The sequence below is a fragment of the Primulina eburnea genome, chromosome 8, assembly GCF_022965805.1.
Source record: "Primulina eburnea isolate SZY01 chromosome 8, ASM2296580v1, whole genome shotgun sequence".
In the NCBI taxonomy this organism is placed as follows: domain Eukaryota; kingdom Viridiplantae; phylum Streptophyta; class Magnoliopsida; order Lamiales; family Gesneriaceae; genus Primulina; species Primulina eburnea.
Genome location: NC_133108.1, coordinates 29,797,654 through 29,821,822, shown reverse-complemented (window position 1 = coordinate 29,821,822; position 24,169 = coordinate 29,797,654).

Sequence of the window (24,169 nt, the reverse complement as noted above, 5' to 3'; positions counted from 1 at the left end):
TTATTTGTATTGTTGTCTGATTATTGAGATGTTGATGGTGTTATATATGATTTATTGTGTAGGTTGTGTACCAAGGGTTTATATTGAAGGTGTTCTTGTTGGTTGTAAGTGGAATTTCATTTCTTGTGCTCACATGATAGTATATGTATTGTGTTTCAATGGTTTTAACATGTTATTCCCTTCCATTTGATTCATATTATGTATTGATATACTTGTTGGTATATTAGAGGCAATTGAATGTCTCAATTGTGTAAAAAGGGAATACAAGAGAATAGTGTATTCAAAGTGTTTGATAAAATGCCAAAGAGAGATTTCAAATGATTTATGGATTGATAGTTACATAGTCAGAGATTGCATGCAATTAGTTGATCAACGACCATAGGCTTATATCCCTCAGAGTTATCGATTTATATCGATGGGATATAGGTACAGAGACAGAGATACTATATAGATATCAATCCAACAGAGAAAAGAGAAATACTATCTCATTGTTATATTATTGCTATGTTATTCATGATTCAGAGTTGATGGCATTTAATGTTTTTAAAGCCATGTTTTACAGAGTATGCTATATACATTGCTATGTAAGAGTTCCACTTGCTGAGTTTTATACTCATTTCAGTTATTTCATGTGATGCAGATAAGAGTGACGGACCAGGACGTTGATTGGAGCCGATGTCATATGCATATAGAGATGGAAAGAAGTGGAAGATTATTTTGTTATACATGATCAAAATGATATTTTGTATTTTGATGCTACACTTTTTGGATCATGTATATTCTTTTGATCGTATATATATATATATATTGGAAATGTATTTTGAATCCTTCCTCCCTTCAAGTAAAAATTTTAAATTCCGCTGTTATTTTATAAAATGGGTCAGAGGTGTCACAGACCATACCCTGGTGAGTCTGATACACGCCTCAAGGAGGAACAACCATCGCTGGAGCCACTCATGTAGCAGGCCGATCGCATGTTATAAGGGTGAATCTCGGGTGGAGCGATTTCGAGCCATGATGAGTTGGGGCGTTGTGGGTATTGCATGTAGCTGCAAGCCATGGTTAGTGGAGTCAATTAGGGTCTCGTCTTTGTCCTAAGTTGTCTGGTTTGAGGCTGCTCGGGGTGGCTTCCGAGCTAGGGCCGAGAATTAGTGAGTATGATTTTCGAATTGTAGGTTCTAGAAATTTCAGTATCTTGCAGAAAGGTTTTGGAGACTTTAGGTGGTTCAAATTTGAGAGTTTAGGACTACCTTGATGATATTAAGTGGTGTTTTAATTTGAGAGAAATTTTAGTTAAGTTTCGGGTCGATTCGAGTTAAAACCAGGACCGGGTCCAAGTTTTAAAACGAATCGGTTAAGTATCGTAACGGTCTTGAGTTTACATGTAAGAAACACTTTTAAATATGTTTTGGGATTATTTAAGGAGTTTGGTAAGCTTCGGGTTGAAATTTAGAGGTCCAGGGGTAAAACGGTCATTTTGGGTTTCCAGAGGCAAAATGGTCATTTTGCACCCGGGTGAGATTTTAGTCATAGTAGCGCCCTGAGCACAATTTATCATGTTTTTAAATGTTTATGCATCATGATTTTTATGAATTTATGAAATATACATTGCATGCCTGGTTTTACGCATGTGCATGATTTTGAAGGATGAGAATTAGTTGTGGCTATCAAAATATATATAAATGCTTAAGATGTATATGTAAATGCTGATGATGAGGCCTAGGTACAGTGGATGGGTAATACTTTCACTGATGTCCGATAGCCACCGAGTATCGCGGTTCTATGTAGATGGATCCATCATAAATGTGATGAATGATGTATGAGAGTCACAACTAATGAACTGAAATCACTAAAATAAATAATATATAATGATAAATGATGATAATGATGATTTGTTTTGACATATTACGATTCTATGACACGTTTACATTTATGCTTTTCAACTAAGAAGAATGCTAAATTTGTATTTAGTGAAGGATGTCAGAAGAGCTTTGATACTTTGAGGCAAACTCTTATCCCATCACCGGTGTTAGCCATTCCAGCAGGGCAAGGCAATTTTTTTCTATACACCGATGCTTCTAAGCTCGGATTAGACGCATTATTGATGCAGCATGGTCGGGTTATAGCTTATGCCTCCAGACAGTTCAGAGTGTATGAGAAGAACTACCCGACTCATGATCTCGAGTTAGCTGCCATTATCTTTGCGTTGAAGATATGAAGACATTATTTGTACATCGAGAAATGTCAGATATTCACTGATCACAAGAGTCTCAAGTATTTCTTCACGCAGAAAGAACTTAACATGAGACAAAGACGGTGGTTGAAGTTAGTTAAAGACTACGATTGTGAAATTAGCTACCATACAGGGAAAGATAATGTTGTGGCAGATGCTTTGAGCTGAAAAGTTGCAGTCTTAGCACAGCTGTCAGTGCAGAGATCTCTTCCGTCAGAGATTCAAAGATTTGACCTAGAAGTTATCCTAAGGGCAGAGCTCCTAAGCTGTCTAATCTGACAATCCAGTCTTCTTTGCTAGACCGAATCCGTAGAGGTCATTGCAGCCTTCAGATGAGCAGTTTCAGAAATGGAGACTGAAGGATGAGGCCAAGGGCAGTGTACTCTACACAGTGTCCAATGATATTGTGAAGTACAGAGGAAGGATGTGGGTGCCTAGTGTTGATTCGATCGGAGAGGATATTTTGATAGAGGCACATACATCTCTGTATTACATCCATCCACGAGGTACCAAGATGTACAAGGATTTGCAAATACTGTATTGGTGGCCAGGTATGAAGTGGGACATCCGTCAATTTGTATCTGAATGTCTCACTTGTCAACAAGTGAAAGAAGAGCATCAGAGGCCAGCAAGAATGCTTTAGTTGCTCCCTATCCCCGAGTGGAAATGGGAAAATATCACCATGGATTTTGTTGTTGGTTTGCCGAGGTCAGTCAGAGGATCCAATGCCATTTAGGTTATAGTGAATCGAATTAATAAGTCAGCACATTTCTTACTCGTGAAGACGACTTTCTCCATGCATGACTCAGTATGCAGACCTCTATATCAACGAAATAGTTCAATTGCACTGGATCCCAGTTTTTATCGTGTTCGACAAGGACCCGAGATTCACATCTTCCTTTTGGAAGAGTTTACATTCAGCCATGGGGACGAAGTTGCTATTCAATACGGCATTCCAACCTCGTACAGATGGCCAGTCTGAGCGAGTGATTCGGATTTTGAAGATTTGCTGCGAGCTTGTGTGATCGATTTCCATGGAAATTGGGAATAAAAACTATCTCTAGTGGAGTTTACAAACAACAACTTTCAATCATCTATAGGTATGGCTCCCTACGAAGCACTGTATGGAAGGAAGTGACTATCACCGATTCATTGGGATGAAGTCGGTGAGAGATCGGAACTTGGCCCAGAGATTGTTCAGCAGACTACAGATGTGGTGTCAAGATCCGAGACAGGATGAAGACCGCAACAGAGTCGTCAAAAAGAGTTATGCTGACAAGAGAAGGAGAGATCTCGAATTGGCCGTAGGAGATCACGTATTCGTGAAGATAACACTTATAAATTGTGTTATGAGGTTTGGGAAGAGAGGCAAGCTGATTCTGAGATTCATTGGACCGTTACAAATTCTTGACAGAGTTGTGACACTAGCTTATCGTGTAGCCCTAACGTTGAATTTGGCCGGAGTATACAACGTATTCCACGTCTCGATGCTGAGGAAGTATATAGCAAATCCTTCACATGTCTTGAGTTTTGAGCCGTTGCATTTAGCTCTAGATCTGTCATATGAGGAAATATCTATCCAAATCCTAGATAGACGGGAGCGGAGACTTCGGAACAAAGTGACCAAGTTAGTCAAAGTCCGGTGGCTGAATCAATCAGTGGAGGAAGCCACTTGGAGGCCGAAGCAAACATAAGGAATTACTACCCGGAACTATTTGGTAAGATTTAATTTCGAGGACGAAATTTATTTAAGTGTGGGGAGGAATTGTAGAGCCCAAAATCAGTACACGTAAAACCAAAGCATTTATTTATGGTTAAAATTATTTATTTAATTTTAAAATGATTCTAGCGATGCATGATTTATGATTAGCATTATTTTAAAATATTATATGTTTATTTGATGCACATTAAAATATTTTCTCGAGTTTTATATTTCAGGAGAATATTCAATGCGGGATCGGGAAAAGAGACCGGTGACGATTTAGGCAATTTACGGAAATGTGGTATTTTATTTCAAGTCAAGAAAATTAGTATTTTAAAAGATTTATGAAATTTTAAGCATTTTAAAGTCTAATTTAATTTTTTAGGTGATTTTAAGATTTTAAAATTTTAAAGTTTATCGCATGCGTATTTTATTTTTAATTAGGAGATTTTAGTAAAGTTAGTATTGGTTTAACATTTTAATTAACATTTTAATTAATTAATTAAGCAATTTTCTTCCCCTTATTAACTAAAACACACGCGCACATTCTCACACATACACACACAATTTTCCCTTGATCTTTCATTTCTTTTATATGAAGAAAACCTAGGGTTTTGAGTTCTTTCATGTATATTCTTTCGTTTTTGCATCGATCTTGTCATATTATATGTTTTGATGTTTATTGTGTACAAAAATCCATGTATGTTATGCAAAGTTTGAGCAAAAATGGTTGGATCAACTTTGAAACGATTTTTAGATCTTAAAAACCGAGTTTGCTGTCATTTTGATTACTGTGCATTTTTTGGTTGATGTTCTGGAAAAAATTTCAACATTTTGATACCTTCGATTTGAAAGTAAATTCGTAATTTTTGGATAAGAAACGAGTGCGTTATGATTTTTCTTGTGTGACTGCTCAAATTGTGTTGTTATGAAAACGTGTTCTTTACGTGTTCTTGAGTATTGTTTGTTGCAGGATTCGTTGGGAACCTTCAGGTGATTGCTGTTGTGTTTAAGTATATTGGGTATGATGTTTGGATGATTTTTGTTGATTCGTTTCGTTTCATTAGGCATTGGGTTGCATTAGAAGTCGTAGGAAGTATTTTGGTGTAAAAAATTCGTGTTTATGGGTTTTGTTGCGTTGTATGTTGTGCGTCATTGTTTTGGGGCATTTGTGTGAGTTTGAATCATTGCCATAGCGTCTTAGGATGGGTCTCGTTGCATCGGTTCGAGTCCATAGGGCGTGGCTAAGAGTTTCCATCAAGATTGTTCATTTGGGGTCGAGTTTGTGCAGAGTTAGCGTCGCAGCGCCCGACTTTTGCAAGCCTAACGCCGCGATGCTGCCCTTGTGGCGCCGCAGCGCTAGAGCTGTGGCCATGCTAGTGCCGCGGCCCTGCCTAATGTCCAGCGCTTAGGCGCTTGTCCATGATTTTTAAACCTTTAATTAAGATCCATGTCTTCCATGTTTTGGGAAATGTTCACACTTCATATAGAGATTGTTCGGGGTTCGATGTCATTGTTTAGTACTATGATTAGACGAGGTCAAGTCCCGGGTGATTTAGAACATCATAAGTCAATTGTTTATTTCGATGGTGAGCACGACTATTACGTCTAAGTTATGGAAATTAAGTGCATGAAATTGTGTTAGTTGTGAAACAGAGACGAGATCCAACGAATCCCTCAACACCATGTAAGTATGTTCGACGTGCAATAGAAAATGTTTATGATTTTTAAGTATGCGAAATGTCTTGTGACCAAATATGAATGGGTTTGGAATCCGGTGAACGTGGTCGCGGACCTCTCCACCCCGATAAATAATGACCGAGTTTAGATCTGGATTTGAAAGCGTTAAAGCATGACCAGGGACCAATCCACTTGGTAAAGCATGACTGGGGATCTCATGTATATGGTAGTGGACATCCCTGCCAGCCCACTACTGTGTTTTAGTTTGATCAGGCGCATTTATGTATGAGTCACTTGCTTTGAAACATATTTCTACGCTAAATGATGTTTTTTATATATGTCCAAGTATGTATGATGCAAGTATGCTTATGAAAAAATTTACGATATGATGGCACGTCTATGTTTATGTAAGTACGTTAAAGTTTAAGTATGTACGCTCTACATTAAAATGCATGTGATTTTATTACGTATTATTTGTTATTCTCAGTTTATACATGTTGAGTCTTTAGACTCACTAAACTTGATCGACGCAGGTGAGGACGAGTTTGAGGAGGCGAGAGGTGGGGACCAGTGAGTCGGCTCGGACTGCGCGGAGGCTGAACCCGAGGACCGCCTATGCTTTCAAGAATTTTCAAGCATGTTAATTTAGTTACTCTGATTGTATGAAACTATTTCACTACCTTTTTGGCAAATTTTGTTTGTGATCATTTTTATTTCAAATATTTTAGACGAGCAGTTTATTTTTATCTCAATTTGAAATGTTATTATTTATTTAAGAAATTTTTTATTTTTCCGCAAATTTTAAGTAGTTCAAAATACGGTACATTACAAAATTTCTGTCCTTCAAAGTATTTAGCGCGGTCTTCAAGTGTTGACTGTGCTCCTCTCTCCTCTTCGATTGATTAGAATGTCATCTATGAAGACTATGACGAACTGATCCATATACGACTGAAATACGCTATTCTTGAGATCCATGAAAATCACTAGTGCGTTGGTCAGTCTGAAGGGCATTACCATAAAATCATAGTGCCCATAACGCGTCTTGAAAGCCATCTTGTGAATATCAGAATCTCTCACCTTCAGCTGATGATATCCTGATCAAAGATCTATCTTTGAAAACATTGATGCTCACTGAAGCTGATCAAATAGGTCTTTGATCCTGGGCAGAGTATGCGTGTTCTCGACTGTGACTCTGTTCCATTCACTGTAATCGATGTAGAGTCGCATGTTGTCGTCTTTCTTCTTCATAAACAATACCGGCGCGCCCCATATAGAAAAATTCGGGCAAATAAAACCCTTGTCCAGCAAATCCTGAATATTTTCCTTCAACTCTTTTATCTCTACAGGTGCTAGACAATAGGGTGCTTAGAAATCGGCACTGTACTCGGCATCACCTCAATAGAAAAGTCCACATCTCTGTCTGGTGGAATGCCGAAAAGTCCTCAAGAAAGACGTTGGGAAAATATCTGGCGATCTCGACATCCTCCAGTCTCAAACTAATTGGCTCAGAAATTGACACAATATTTTTCCAGAAATGCTTGTTAGCCTCTCTTCATAAGTTTTCCTAGCACAAATACAAGAAATGATATGCGACATTTGTTTGTTCCTTGCTGTCTCGAAAACAAAGGATTTCCCGCTTGGCGGTCATACAAAAACTGACCTCTGCCGGAATTCTATCAAAGCTCCATTCGTCAAAAGCTAGTACATACACAAAATGATGTCAAACTTTGACATCAGTAGCACAATCAGATCTGGCTAAAAATCATTCTTATTCAATCGAAGCTCCAATTTCTTCACTATCCTCGAGTTAAACATCTGATTACTAGAAGGAATCGAAACTCTAAAACCCAAATCCATGGCTTCTAGTAAGATCCCCAGTAGCTTGTGAAAGATCGTTTGCTGAGCACCTAGAGGTGCTTCAAACAAAATATCTCCAAGAGCTGCAATAGCCCGTGTTCTAAGAATATATACACCGATGAATTAGATCGAGTTTGGTTTTAAACAAGTGGAAAACACTCGAAATAATGCTTCGCTAAGAAACACTTATGTATTTTATATCCTGTGTAATTGAATGACTGAAAATAACGGGTATAAGTTGTGACATATATCAGTTCAGTTTATGGTGAAAAACTAAACCGACATATGCTCTTACTGATTAAGTCAGTATGAAAAAAATAGATAAACAATTAAATACACAAGATACATTTATGGATGTTCGGAGACTTCAACTGCTCCTACGTCATCCCTTCTACCACCTCAGGTAGGATCCACTAGAAGACTTTGATTAATTACAGCAAGTGTAATAACCCACCCAGCTTAGGACTTACCCACTGCCTAACTAAACTCCTAGACTAGACTAAAGGCAACACCTTCCAATCAACACTTGTTTAACGTTCAAAGACAAGATACAAAAGTTTATTGTCTTTGTGCAAGACTGTATTTGAGTGGTGGTGTGTGTGCGTGTGTGAGAACTGAACAATGAAAGCACCACAAAGGTGTTCTCACACACTGAGGGAAGTAAACTTCTAAACTAAGCTGATATGACTGAGTATTCTCTCTGGAAAAATTGCTTCTTGTAAGCTGATAAGTAAATAAGCGTGCCCTTTCTTTTTATCTTCACACACTCTTGTATATTCATCTTCTTGTTGATGGTCTTGAGCTTGTATTTATAGAGGCATTGAGACCGTGTGTGGGGCCCTTAGCTCCTAATCGTTATTACAATGCAATCTGATTAGGGTTAATTAATTACAGCGGAAAACGAGTTTAAATTTTCTTTACGACGAACCCAAAAATATCTCTTTTATAATTTGTATACTGAAAATAGTATCTAAATTTCAAATCATAAAATATGCCCACACATAATCAACACCGATCACATACAAACAACTCATATCCTCGGGACATGCCCCGGTATATATATACATATATATTGGGAACCAAAATATAAACCTCAATTTAAACTGTGACTCCCTCTAGAAGCACCCTCTCCGGTCTCCTGATATCCTGGAGTACCTGCCATTGTCCACACACAAAGACAACAACAGCCCCCTTGGGGGTGAGCAAAGCTCCGTATGAAACAACCAATCATATATACCACATATATCTAAACAATGATATATGGTATGCAATGCATGTATGTCGTGGAGGTATCAGGTCAAATGCCCATCCACTGAGCACATGTCAGAATCAATCGAATCGTTATCAAATCAATGCTCGAGCTGGCACACCGGCCTCAATAAAAGATACTCGTATGATAGCGTCGACAAAGCGCCATCAAATCCCAAATCTCATATCCAATCATCGGGGCCACAATTGTCTATGCTTTACGGGTCATATAATACCAACATAACAATTGTGTTCACAAATCCCAGAATCCAATCAAATCATAACAGGGTATTCAAGGATCATAGCTCAACGTGCATGTCATGTATCGATGTATGCATTAAACGATGTGTGTTAACAAAACATTTGCTTTATACATCGCTATCTCAATCTCCATGTCATGTATGCCACATAAACTCAACGAATAAGACATATAGACACATATTCTCAACCCAATCAATCAAATCACTCCAACATTTATCATATAATACAGATACCTGTCGTATGTTACCCGGTCGCAACATACCTCAATTCTTCATTTCCAGTTGATGTAGTTTGAAGATATCAGTATAATACTTTATCTTAGTCAGAAGCCCTCGAAGCTAAGATCACAAATATATATTTTGTTTCGCGTTTAGACAGCGTTTCGAAGTCGATTCGGACTAAGGAAATCAAATTCCTCTCAATTCTCTCGAAACTTACGAAAAGGGAATGAAGAAAGAAATGTTCAGAAGCTTGGTCTTATCTTCACCGCCTTCGCGCTCGGGCGGTAGAATTCTCGCGCCCGAGCGCGAGACATTCTGCCCCCAAGTACAATTGCACCGCGCTCGGGCGGTCACAAATTACCGCTCGGGCGCGACATGTTCTGTCCGAGAACACACCTTATTCCACACTGGCACTCGGGCGGTCATTTTCTACCGCCCAGGCGCCACATGTTCTGTACCAAAGGTTGATTTTGGTATTATATTGGCGTCCGACTTTTCTACTCGAGCTCTTACAACGTCAATTCATATTCCATACTCATTTTCTCAATTTCATTATCATGATATACATCAAATACATAATCACATGACAATTACGTATATTATCGATAATCACATAATATTTACGATAATATAATACACGGTCCTTACACCGTGCTTCAAGACTCATCACATATGATCGTTGTAGCTTTGAATGCGTTCCTTGGTATATGCATCTTGACTTTTCTGACATGGTTCCAGGAATCTCTCGGCTTTAATATTTGTTACAACGTCCATTATTGTACCTTTGAATGTACAGATGCTTTTGAATCTTTGTGCGTAGCTGGAATACACTAAGATAAGCTTGTCTTGACCTGCAACTGATTGATTCCTAACTGATGTTCCTAACTGGTCATCTGTACTGATCCTCAGTTAGGCTGGTAAAATCAGTTGACTCGTCAGTTGAACTGATTCCACTCTTTCAGTTGAACTTATGAGGGTAATTAATGATTTAATGAGAGGTAATTTTATAGTTAAATTGATTTTTAGTGAGGGGCTAATAACTAATAATTATAGTAAATTTCATCAATAAAATAACTTATAGTGAGAGGTAAATAATGATATAATGAGGAGATGTGTTGTCATTAAAATATTATTTAATGAGAGGCAAATGGTAGTATAATGACGAAATATTTCGTCATTTATATTCATTTTAATGACGGTATAATCTCGTCGCTAAATATGTTATACTAATAATGACGGGATCTCATTACAGTCATTAATTACTTTTACCTAGGAGAGCAGTAATGAAGGTACATGACGTGAATATTCTTGTCATTAAAATTAATTTATGACGGGCTTTGGACATTTAATTACGACATTTCCCGTCACTATAGATCAATTTTATTGTAGTGAATTCCCTCAGGTGGGTCTACTAAGGACCATACTTGGTTCGAATACATGGAGTTCATTTCGGACTGCATGGCTTCAATCCATTTAGATAAATCGACATCAGACCATGCTTCTTTGAAATTTCTTGGATCACATCCAGGAATGGGCTCACCTTGGCTATAAAGGCCCGAAAATACGTGTTTGGAAATTTGCGGAAAAATTAAAAAATTTCTCTTTAACTAATTAAAATGCCTCTTTAAATAAATAAGCTGATAAAAAGATTCAATATTTAAATATTCGAAATAGCAGCGGAAGTAATTATTGTTTGCAAAATAACAATTTAAAAATAATCCAACAAAAGATAAAATCTTTTAGCATAAAATGGTAAATGCTGAAATGAGGTCCTCGGGTTCCACTACTGCTGACCCAAGATGGCTCACTGGTCCCCGCCCTCGATCCCGACCTCATCAGTACCTACAACAATCAAGTCTAGTGAGTCTAAAGACCCAGCATGTATACATATAAATAACAAGTAAATATAGTAAAATTTCATGCAACATGAAATTATCATGAGACTGGCATAACGTGTAAATATCATGACATGAGTAATTATAATGCATGCATAACTGAACTGGAAATCATAAGTGGAATGTTTGCTGAATCGAGCCCTGTCATAAAATAACATGTAATAATAATTTTCTGTTGAGAATATGTTCTACGCAAGTGGCCCCATGAACTGAACTGAACTGAACCGAACCGGTAAGTGACCACCGGGTGAAGTAATAATCGTCTGATCAGACTAATGCCATAGTATACTGGGTGGAACTGAACTGAACCGGTAAGTGACCACCGGGTGATACAATAATCCCATAATAGTGAAATGGCCACAAGCAATATCGCATAATTCTCGAAAATGAATATTTTATATTTTTGCACGTAATGTAATTAAACAACGTAATTAAATATCATGTATTAATGTTACCGAATGGGTTGGATTGTTCCCAGGCTTGCTGCGACCTAAATTTAACATGAAAAATATGCAAATGATTTTCCTAACCAAACTTTGTAACTAAATCCGAAGACGAGACAATTACGCCCAACGACGTAGTATTTAATCATGACTTCTTACCAACCCGAACCAACATCGAACCATTAGTTAGTCATGATTAAAATACGCCAAAAATGATGAAATAATGCTCCTAAAATGACACAAGTCGAAATTTTGGTGAATGGAGGCCAAAACATGAAACGCTCTTTCGAAAGTCAATTTGGCACATCGCACCGTAATTTCTCGTACGACCACTAAACTTAACCGAATCACGAACGGCCAAAAACATGACCTTCCTAACTTGATGAGGTACTGTCCAGTACAAGGCCATAGGCTAAAAGCCAACCAAGAACTCAAAACACACCCCTGAACCGCAGCACAACATGCTGTCACCGAAATACAGCAGTGGCACTTTGGTTTCCTTGCGTCGTTTGAGAGGCTAATGGCCATCGGGGCTTGAACCACCGACCAGAAACTCTTACCAACACCCTAAGGAATAGTTGAACCATGGTTAAGGGCCCTAGGCCAGCCACAATTCAACCACACCAGAATCAATCAAAACTCCCCCCCGAGAAGCACCCTTGCGTGCATGGGGAGTATTACTTCGTCTGTTGTCCCGTGTCATTCCAATGGCCATTTGATTTACCATGGCATGATCTAGACATCAAGGGGTATGGTGTGAACCATGGCTAATGAGCCAACCAAGATCCATACTAACACCATATACACGAAAATACACATGCAGGAAAAAAGGAAGGGACGAAGGGGTTGTTCTTGTGTTTTTATTTGAAAACCAATTTCATCATGGACCAAGCCTCGAAAGGGTGACTTGATCACGTCTTAGACATATCAAGGAGATGTTTTAACCATGGATATAGCCCCTAGGGCAGCCAAGATCAGAAACATCTTCATTTGACAGCAACATGAGAAATCGAACACAAAAGGGGCATGCTTGGAGAGTTGCTGTCATTTCTGATTTCCAGCATGCGTGGGGCTTGAACTAATGGGCCAACATGGTCCTAACATGTTCTAGTACATGTCTAGATGCATCCTTGGGAGCCTAGGGTCGAGCCAATACCTGAAACAATCACAAACAATGAAGCCATGAGGAGCACAAGGAAAGGCCGAAAATAGCTGCATCCATGTTTTCGAAAATAATGATATGTATTTCGATTTTCTTGCAATAAAAATCATGTATATGTGATGTTTAAAAACACACATATGGCTTGATTGAAGAGTAAAAGAAAACATATGCATGCCTGGAATTGTTTGAACGAAAAAAAATTGAAAACGCGACGCGGCGCGGAGGAGACGGAGTGCTTCGCTTCCTTGTTTTCTTTCTCGATTTCTCACGATTTTTCCTCTTGTTTCCTCCCTAAATTCTCACAGTTTTTCCCTTCAATATGATGCTCTGAATTTCGAGAATGGGGAGATGGAAGATGGCTCGGAAGAATAAAGGAAATTTGCAAGATAAAGGAAGAATGAATCTTGCTATCCTAGTGAGTTGGTGAGATGAGGAAAATAGAATGATATCAAAAGATTCTTTGGGGGATATTAGAGGTGCAAGTGGCCGAAAACAAGTCTAGGTTCAATGAGAAAATTGCTTAAGTTGATGATACCCAAAACGTAGATCTATCTTAGAGAACACTGTAGCTCCCTGCAACTGATCGAATAAATCATCGATCTTTGGTAATGGATATTTGTTCTTTATCGTTACCTTGTTCCATTCTCAATAATCGATACACAGCCTCATGCCCCAATATTTCTTCTTTATGAAGAACACTGGTGCGCCCCATGGTGAGAAACTAGGGCGGATGAATTCTTTATCTAGGAGCTCCTGAATTTGCTGCTTGAGCTCTAACATCTCTTCTGGGCCAAACGATACTGTAACGAACATGGGATATCCCGATCTTGGGCTCCCTCGGGGGCCTTGTCTCGTCTAGGGTTCCCACTGGGGCCTTTTCTCTCACAGGCTTTCCCATGCGTTATTACTGATAGAACTTCTCCAACCCAGGCACTGGAGCTTTTAGCTTCCCAGGATTCGAAACCAAGACCTCCTGGACATATAAGTCATGGCAAAGCAATCACGAACATGGGCTATCCTAATCTTGGGCTCTCTCGGGAGCCTTGTCCCGTCTTGGGTTCCCACTGGGGCTTTTTTCCTCACGGGCTTTCCCATGTGTCATTACTCATAGGACTCTCCACACCAAGTTGGTGGAGTATTACCTCCTCAAGTCTCGAACCCATGACCTCTTGGCATAACTACATAGTTCAAAGAGACTTGGTATTTAACATTTTTTCAATGTTTTTCTTTGCAAGAAATTTTAAATTGGGTTATGGGAATTGATTGTGATATTAAAGAACTTAGAAATAATAGGCTGCATGCACTATTTGAGATGGATTTCGGAGTTGATTTTGGGAGATTTTTGGGTTAGAATTGCAATTTTCAAGATTTTGATGACCGAATTGAAGAGTTAGATTTAAGTTAGATGTTAAGTTTGATATGGATGAGGGAATCTAAGCTTTAAAATCATCAAGTCAAGAAAAAATTCGAGGACGAAATTCAAGTTAGGAGGGGGGTGAGAGAATTGTAACGTCCGAAAAACCAACCTACGTAAACCACATGCATGCAAAATTATTTTAATTGCTTAATTGTTTTATTTAATTGTTTTTCAATGCTTGCATGGTATTTTATTATATGATTAATGTACAATTGTATGATTAAATAAATATATGACATGATTACATGAAATTAAGGATTTTACCCGCATATTCAATAATAAGCAGGGGAAAGGAGACCAGGGACGACCAAGACAAGAATATTTATTTTTCATTAAATAATGGCAAGGCTTCCTAATATGATTAAAAATATTTAATTTTTCTAAAAATTTGGAGTTCGAATTATTTTACGAGTCGAGCTCGATTTTTTCCGGGAAGCCGGTTTTGGACAAACAAGGAGTTTTAAAAGATCAAAAATATTATTTTATGGAAACTAATTTTATAAACTTTTATATTTTACTTAATTAAGTGTTATTGTGCTCAATTAAATTAATTTAAGTAGGACCAATTACCCTTAAGTTGCAAGCCCAAAACCAAAGCTCATTTAACTTGTAAATTAAGTTATAAATATGCTACCTAGGTCCTTGAAACCTCATAATTCCTCACATCAGCAGCCGAAATACACACACAAATTTCGAAAAAAAAATAAGGAGAAGAAAGCTTGTGTTCTTCGTCGTCCGTTCGTCCTTCCTCGTCAATGATTGAAAATTCGAGCATTATAAACGCAAAGACACGTTTCCTAAACTTTTTAAAACATCATACAAATCATAATATGTGTGTTTTAATTGATTATGCATGAAAAATACGTAGGTTCGATTATGTTACGGTATGATACATATTTTCAACGTTTTTACGATTTTACGCTTGTTTTAAAAGAATCGTTATGAACCCAACGGAAATGCTGCCAAAACATGATAAAATATGAACAAACATGACAAGTTTTAAAAATAAAACCATGCTGGAAGCCGTAGGAAAATTTCAATAAAGGAACGTGGGTTTGGTTCGTTTGTGCAATTCAAGTGGCTCGTTTCTTATGCATGGGGGCAGGTGGCTTGACCAGGTCTGGAGGTTAGGTCCTATAGCTCATGGTTAGGTCCTAGGTAGAGTCCTAGGAGGGCTAGGGCTCGTGCTAGGTGAGTTGGAAGAGTCCTTGCGTGAAGGGACTCTTCACGCGCAGGTTTCAGGGTGGCCGAGAATTCCAGGGGCCATGGCTCGGTTTGGGGCTGAGCTAATTGGTCCATCAGGGTCCTAGGATGATGGGCAGGGGTCGGGCCATGGGTTGGTGCGGCTGGGTTCGTTGTTGGCTCAACTGGAAGAGGAAAACGGGAGAGAAGCATCACAACGTGTGCGCAGCCTGTGCTTGCTTCAAGCGGCTTGTGCACGCCGTCAAGGGCTGGGCTAAGCTTGGGTTGGGTCTGGGCGTGGTCAGGGAAGGTTAGGGTCTGGTGAGCTCGGTGGTGGCTCAGCTGGAAGGGTCTTGGTGTCAATAGGAGTCTTTGAGCGTGAGTTTGTAGCAACAGGAGTCTTGGTTGCGTGCAGGGAGAGTTGCAAGGGTTAGGGGCTGGTCCAGGGGCTTGGGCTAGTCTGGGACGAGGATGGGTGTGGTCCAGGGTTGGGGAGGGTCTGAGTTGGTCGCTGGTTAAGTGGCTGGAATGGTCCTTGTTAGCTAGGATGATGGGCGAGTAGGGATAGCTTGAGCACAGGTTTTGGGTACACTTTCCAAGAGAGCTTGAGCGAACCAGAGCTAGGTTCTTTGGGCTAGGCTTGGTCAGTAGGGTCCCTAGGTCAGTTTTCTAGGGTTTGGCTCGATGTGGCTCGAGCGTAGCTCGAGTATTTTTGGAGATGACTTGGTGCATTCGATTACGTGTCAAATTCGAAATTTTAAAGAAGAAATTTCGAACCATGGGTCCACGGGGGTGGCTCATGATTTGGAAGTGTAGAATAAATAATAAAAATGCTATGTTTAAAATTTGAGATCAAAATAATGAGTTTTGGATTTATCCGAGATTTAATCGCCGCACGAAATGTTAAATAAAGAATTAATTGAAAAGCCTAGTTTGTGCTTTATAAAATTATGAAAAATTATATTTATACTTAAATAATTATTTAGAATAAGCCCATGTCATTAAAAGTGAGAAAAATATAAATTCGATAATTTTTACGTCGAGGGGCAAAACGGTAATTTTATACTTAGAAAAATATAAAAACGCTTGGCAGCGTCCCGAAGGATCACAATGCTTGTAAAACGATATATTATGATTTATTATGATTATTTTGATAATATTATGTATTTTTAAGATTTATTGTAAAACTGTGCAATTTTACTGTCTAAATGCTATTTTTGGAAAGTCATGCTATTTTATGTTTTAAAAGAAAAGGAATTTGAGGGATGTGAATTACCTGTGACATATGATATAAGATTTGTGGGGAATCCGTTTTAAGAAGGAACGGTGAACTTACAATGGGGATGTCGCGAGGGGAAAAGGCACCAGAGGAAGCCCATTTACAAGAGAAGTCCCCGGAGAGAGCCTATTTATGGGAAAAGGCCTCAGAGGGAGCCTGTCTATGGGAGAAGACCCCCAAGGGAACTCCGACGATCGTATTTCCATGGCGGTGCCTAGTGTCCGTCCTCATGGGCTATGTGGAGCTGAAGACTGATCAGCCGACCGAAGGATAAAAGCTAGTCAATTTCAAAGATCAAACTTCACCCAAAATGATATATGATTGGAAGCTTATGATAAAAATGCTTTTATGATATATGATTCATGATGATGATTAAAGCTATTTTTAAAACGATTATTTATGCTCAAAGCTTATTTTTACATGATTTTTAAAGGATTTATTTATGCTTAAATGTTATTTTAAAATGATTTTACAATTTATGATTTAATTATGCTTAAATGATTTAAATGATTTAATTATGTTCAAAAGATTATTTTAAATGTTTGTGAATGTATATGTATTATTTGTTATCCATGTTTAGAACGTGCTAAGTTTTTAGACTCACTAGGTTTGTATGATGCAGGATTTGATGATTTATTGGAGGCGCTGACGATCAAGTGCAGCAGTACACATCCGAGAGCCTTTATATTTCCGCACTAGCTTGTTAGATTAAAAATTTTAAGGATTGATGTTAATAATTTTTATTAGAGATATTTTTATGGTTCGTTTTATTGTTAGTTGATCTTTTCAAAGGTCAATTTAGGAAGTTTTGGTTAGTTGCTGATTTAGAATTTATCTTGATGGATCGTGTGTGTTAGTGCCTTCGAAGGCATTTCGCACACAACAACCTTCAATGAGCTTCAATAGCTCGTGTTCTAAGAATATTAACACCGATGAATTAAGTCGAGTTTGGTTTTAAACCAAGCGGAAGAAACTCGAAGTAATCCTTCGTAAAGAAATCTGAAATGTTAGAAAATATTTTAACTTGTGTAAAGCGACTAACTGAAAGAACACATATTAGTTTTTGCATTCTTGTATTTCAGTTATGGTAACAACTGAACATACAAACACTCTAACTAGTCAAAACAATTTTAGAGCGAGAGTTAATCAGTTAAATACACAAGATATGTTTATGGATGTTCGGAGACTTCAACTGCTCCTACGTCACCCCTTCTATCTCCTACGGATAGGATACACTAGAAGACTTTGATTTATACAACTATGTGTACAAGCCCACTCAGCTAGGACTTATCTACTGCCTAAACTGAACTCCTAGCTACACTTTCAGTCAACACTTATTTAACGTCTATGTGAGACAGACTACATACACAAGTTTAACGTCTTTGTGCAAGACTGTATTTTGGTGGTTTTGAGAGTGAATGTGTGTGAGAACTGAACAGAAACGTTCTCACACACTGAGGGATAAAAGGCTTCTAAACTAAGCAGATATCACGATGAATAATTCCCTCTGGGCTTAAATGCTTCGATAAGCTAATTTGCAACTGAGCGTGCCCTTCTATGTTTTTATTTTCACTATTCAAGAATGTCTCACCACTCTATCAGTTGAGTCTTCACTGATCTTCTCTTTATATAGCCGAAAGAGGCTGATCGTACAGTGAGACTCATTAATTGTATCAGTTACATTTGAATCGTCTTCTTGGACTATGTGTCTCGTCTTTTTGACTGTCCACTGAAGCGTTTTGTCTTTAATGCTCTGATGCAACCTCCATTATTGTCCTTCGACTGGACAATGGCTTTGTACCTTCTCGAACAGCTGGAATCCACTCGAAGTAATCTATCATCGTCCATAACTGAAGGATTCTAACTGATGCTTCGAACTGGTCAGTTTGAAATGATCCTTCAGTTGGGTTGGTGAAAACAGTTGACTCGTCAGTTGAACTGATTTCACCATCGTTCAGTTGGACTGATCAGTTGGGTTTCTTCATCAGTTGAACACTCTTTCGGCTGGCCAGGCTTCTGAGGTTTTCCTGCTGAATTACCTATCAACTGGTCAATCAGCTGTACTGCTCAAATGACGTAGCCAGTTGAACTGGTTCATTTTGAGCGATCAGTTGGGTCTTCAATTTTGCGATGTAAACAACTCGTAGGTGATCCTAGATGCTGCACAACTAAGGTAGATCATTAGTAACACAATTAACAAGTTTTGTTATCATCAAAATCAAGATTGCGAACTTGAAAAATTCCAACATATCTTATGCACTTGAGATTTAAATTGTTAAATTATTATGATTCATGATTATGTTAAATTATTTTATTTTGTAATTTAGAATTTATGATTTAAGATTAGAAAAAAAAAATGTTGACCTCAAAGGCCTTGTCCCGTCTTGGGTTCCCACTGAGGCCTTTTCTCTCACAGGCTATCTCACGTCATTACTCATATGACTCTCTAGGAGGTAACACTCCACCAACCTGGTGTGGAGAGTCCGATGAGTAATGATTCATGGGAAAGCCCGTGAGGGAAAAGGCCCCAGAGAGAACCCAAGAAGAGACAAGGCCCCGAGGGGCTCAAGATCGGGATAGCCCATGGTCGTTATAGGTATGGTGCCTTAGAGATTGACACATTGTCTGGCATAAGGTCAGTGGCGAAATCCACCTCTCTCTCTGGTGGAAGGCCTGTGACGTCGTCTGGAAAGACGCCAAAAAAAATCTCTGACAACAGGTACATCAGATATCGATGGACAAGATTTTATTTGTCATCCTACCAGTTCAGCTGATCAACAAACGAAACCCATCTAAGCTGAAATGTTGGATGATTAGGAGCTTAATCATCAATAGTATACCGCCGCTTCATTTTCATATCAGATCAAAATAGATGATCAATGCGGTTTAGCATCAGTTGAGTCCAGTTTGAGTCAACTCGAAAAGTTAGACACCACATAGATCAAGTCCAAGGCAAATTAGCTACTCTTCTGACCAAAAGAGACTTAAGATCGATGCAGCATTCAAGGCAACTAGTTATTGGTATATCCATTTCTATTATGTATCAACTAACTGATATTTGATGTTGTTTAAAATTTGCTATTGTAGTATCATTTGCCTTACACATGATGGTGTGCTTAAATGTATGATACAAGGGATGCTTATTTGATAAGATAAACATCATATTTATCCAGTTGGTTTGAATGTCACTAAACTGATATTTTAAGTTAATGTGTTGCATAAACAGCTTGAATGATAAATGTTTCTAAAACATCTTTTTAAATCACGAAAATGATTATATTTTTAAGGGATGGTTTTTAATTCAGTTCTGGAGGGGGAGTTTTGTTTAAAAGTATCCCTCAAACTGAAAAATGTTTTAAACTCGTTTTAGTTCAGTTCTTAAAGGGAAGCTTTCTTATCCCTCGAACTAAAAAATTCTTTTTAATCGCCTTAAATTTTTTTCATTCTCACAAAGCGGGAGAATTAGTACTAAATTTTAAAATTTTAAATTCATAGTTCGCGTTAATGGCTCGAGTTTTGTGATCATCAAAAAGGGAGAGATTGTTGGAACATTTCATGTTCGCAATCTTGATTTTGATGTTAACAAAACTTTTTATTTTGTTTCTAATAAATTTACTTAAGTGCGCAGAAGCTGAAACTGATCAGGATTCGAATTGAGCAGTTATCGAGCCAAAACTGAAACTATCGAGACGAAAAACAGAAAACGCTAACTGATTGCCCCTGAATCAGTTCAACTGATATATCAAAGACCAGTTCAACTGATTGTCCAGCTGATAGGTGGTTCAGCAGAAGACCTTCAGAAGCCCGGCCAGCTGATGAAGAGCCCAGCTGACCAGTTCAACTGAAGCAGTGAAATCAGCTCAGCTGGCGAGCCAACTGATTTCACCAAATCAGTTCAAGATCAGTTCAACTGACCAGTTCATAACATCAGTTAGGAATCAATCAATTTGTAGAACACGACAAGCTTATTCAAATGGAATCCAGCTGTGCGCAATGAGGAAAAGCTTTTGTCTAGTCAAAGGACAATAATGGAAGTTGCAGCAGAGCTTAAAGCCAAAACGTTCCAGAGTGCTTGTCGGAAAGTGCAGAAATATATCGAGGAACATATTCAAATTGCAACGAAAATATTTGCTGAGTTTTGGTGTACGATCTCATTGCCTCTATAAATACCAGACCAAGATCATCAGTATACAAGTGTTGAAAAATATACAAGTGTGAAAATCAAGAGAGAAGGGCACGCTCAACGCATATCAGCTTACAAGAAGCAATCAGCCAAGATTTGATGGAACACTTCAAAGTGTTATCAGCTTATATTAGAAGCACCATTCCCTCAGTGTGTAATAACACTTTCATATTGTATTCGTAGATCAGTTCTCAGACACACGCACACACAATCACTCACATACATACAGAAAATAGAGCGTATTGGATAGTTGAGTGTGTTTTGCACGAAGACAATAAAATTGTGTATGTAGTTTTTGACACATAGACGTTAAACAAATGTTGGCTGGAAGGTGTTGCCTTCAGTTTAGGCTACGAGTTAAGTTAGTCAATAGTGTAAGTACTAGGTGAGTGGATATGTACAAAATGTTGTATAAATCAAAGTCTTCTAGTGGTACCTACCTAAGGTGGTAGAAGGGGTGACATATGAGCAGTTGAAATCTCCAAACATCCATAAACATATCTTGTGTACTACTGTTTAATTATTGTTTCCAAACTGATTTGATCACTACGAGCTGTTATCAGTTAAGGTTTCACCATAACTGAACTGATATATGCAAGAACTGATCCCACTTATATCAGTTTACACAAATTAAAAGGATTTTAAACTTATTAGCTTTCTCAACGAATGATTATTTCGAGTATTTTCCTCTTGGTTTAAAACCAAACTCGATCTAATTCATCGATGTTTACATTCTTAGAACACGAGTTATTGTAGCTCATTGATAATATTAAGTTTGAAGCACCCTTGTAGATGTCAAAATGGATCCATCAATTGGTATAAGAGCTAGCTGTTCTAAGAAAGCCATGAAAGCTGATACCTTAAAATATGTTTCAAAATTTTATTTAAAATGGATTTCAAAATCCTCTTAAAAATTTGATATAAGAGAGAAGATTGTTGGATCTGCAACTAACATTGTAGCCACTTCTCTCAACTCTGTAATCTTGTTGTTTCAGCAGCTTGTAGGGTTTTGAGTTCAAACTGACAGTAGAACAGATAAACTGATTGGTGGATAAGATTTCAGTTGCCAGCCTACCAGTTCAGCTGATCAATAGACAAAGCCCAGCTAAGCTGAAATGTTGGATGATTAGGAGCTTAATCATCAACAGTATACCGTCGCTTCATTGTCATATTAGATCAAAATAAATGATCAATGTGGTTCAACATCAGTTGAGTCCAGTTTGGGTCAACTTGACTAGTTAGACAACACAGATATCAACTCCAAGGCAAATTAGCTCTTCTTCTGTCAAAAAGAGATTCAAGATCGATGCAGCATTCAAAGCATTCAAGGCAACCAGTTATTGTTATATCCATTTCTATTATGTATCAACTGACTGATATTTGATGTTGCTTAAAATTTGCTATTGTAGTAGCATATGCCTTACACATGATGGTGTGCTTAAATGTATGATACAAGGAACGCTTATTTGATTAAATAAACATCATGTTTATCCAGTTGGTTTGAATGTAACTGAACTGATATTTTTAGTAAATGTGTTGTCTAAACTGCTTGAATGATAAATGTTGCTAAAACAAATTTTTAAATCACGTAAATGATTATATTTTTAAGGGGAGTTTTTAATTCAGTTTTTGAGGGAGAGTTTTCATTAAAATTATCCCTCGAACTGAAAAATGTTTTAAACTCGTTTTAAATTCAGTTCTTGAGGGGGAGCTTTCTTATCCCTCGAACTGAAAATTTCTTTTTAACCGCCTTAAAGGTTTTTGATTCTCACATAGGGGGAGAATCAACACTAAATTTTAAAATTTTAAATTTATAGTTCGCGTTAATGGCTCGAGTTTTGTGATCATCAAAAAGGGAGAGATTGTTGGAACATTTCGTGTTCGCAATCATGATTTTGATGTTAACAAAACTTATTATTTTGTTTCTAATGAATTTACTTAAGTGGCAGAAGCTGAAACTAATCAGGATTCGAATTGATCATTATCGAGCCAAAACTAAAGCTATTGAGACGCAAAACTGAAAGCGCCAACTGATTGCCCAAACTGAATCAGTTCAACAGATATATCAAAGACCAGTTCAACTGATTGTCAAGCTGATAGGTGGTTCAGTAGAAGACATTCAGAAGCCCGGCCAGCTGATGAAGAGCTCAGCTGACCAGTTCAACTGAAGCAGTGAAATCAGTTCAGCTGACGAGCCAACTGATTTCACCAAACCAGTTCAAGATCAGTTCAACTGACCCGTTCAGAACATCAGTTAGGAATCAATCAGTTTGTAGAACACGACACACTTATTCAAATGGAATCCAGATGTGCGTACTGAGGAAAAACCTTTGTCCAGTCAAAAGACAATAATGGACGTTGCAGCAGAGCTTAAAACCAAAACGTTCCAGAATGGCTGTCGGAAAGTACATACATATTTCGAGGAAGATATTCAATTACCACGAACATATTTGATGAATCTTGGTATACGGTCTCAATGTCTCTATTAATACCAGAACAAGTTCATCAATATACAAGTGTGTGGAAAAATATATAAGTGTGAAAATCAAGAGAGAAGGGCATGCTCAACGCATATCAGCTTACAAGAATCAAGATAGAAGGTCATGCTCAACACATATCAGCTTACAAGAAGCAATCAGCCCAAATTTGAGGAAACACTTCAAAGTGTTATCAGCTTATATTAGAAGCACAATTCCCTCAGTGTGTGAGAACACTTTCATATTGTATTCGTAAATCAGTTCTCACACACGCACACACACAATCACTCACATACATATAGAAAATATCGCGTATTGGATAGCTGAGTGAGTCTTGCACAAATACAATAAACTTGTATATGTAGTCTTTGACACATAGACGTTAAACAAGTATTGGCTGGAAGGTGTTGCCTTCAGTTTAGGCTACGAGTTCAGTTAGGCAGTAGTGTAAGTCCTAAAGTGAGTGGGTTTGTACAAGGTGTTGTATAAATCAAAGTCTTCTAGTGGAACCTACCCGAGGTGGTAAAATGAGTAACGTAAGAGCAATTGAAGTCTTCGAACATCCATAATGTTTTTAAACTGATTTGATCAGTACGAGCTATTATCAGTTCAGTTCTTACTATAACTGTACTGATATATAAAGAACTGGTCCCCCTTATATCAGTTAATCAGTTTACACAAGTTAAAAGACTTTTAAACTGATTAGCTTTCTTAACAGAGGATTATTTCGAGTATTTTTCGCTTAGTTTAAAACCAAACTCGATCTAATTCATCGGTGTTTACATTCTTAGAATACGAGCTATTGCAGCTCATTGAGAATATTGTGTTTGAAGTACCTTCGCAAGTGTCAAAACGATCCATCGGTATCACTGATAATGTCTGCAAGAACCAATAAACTACGGTTAGTGTACAGTACGATCTCTACAGCT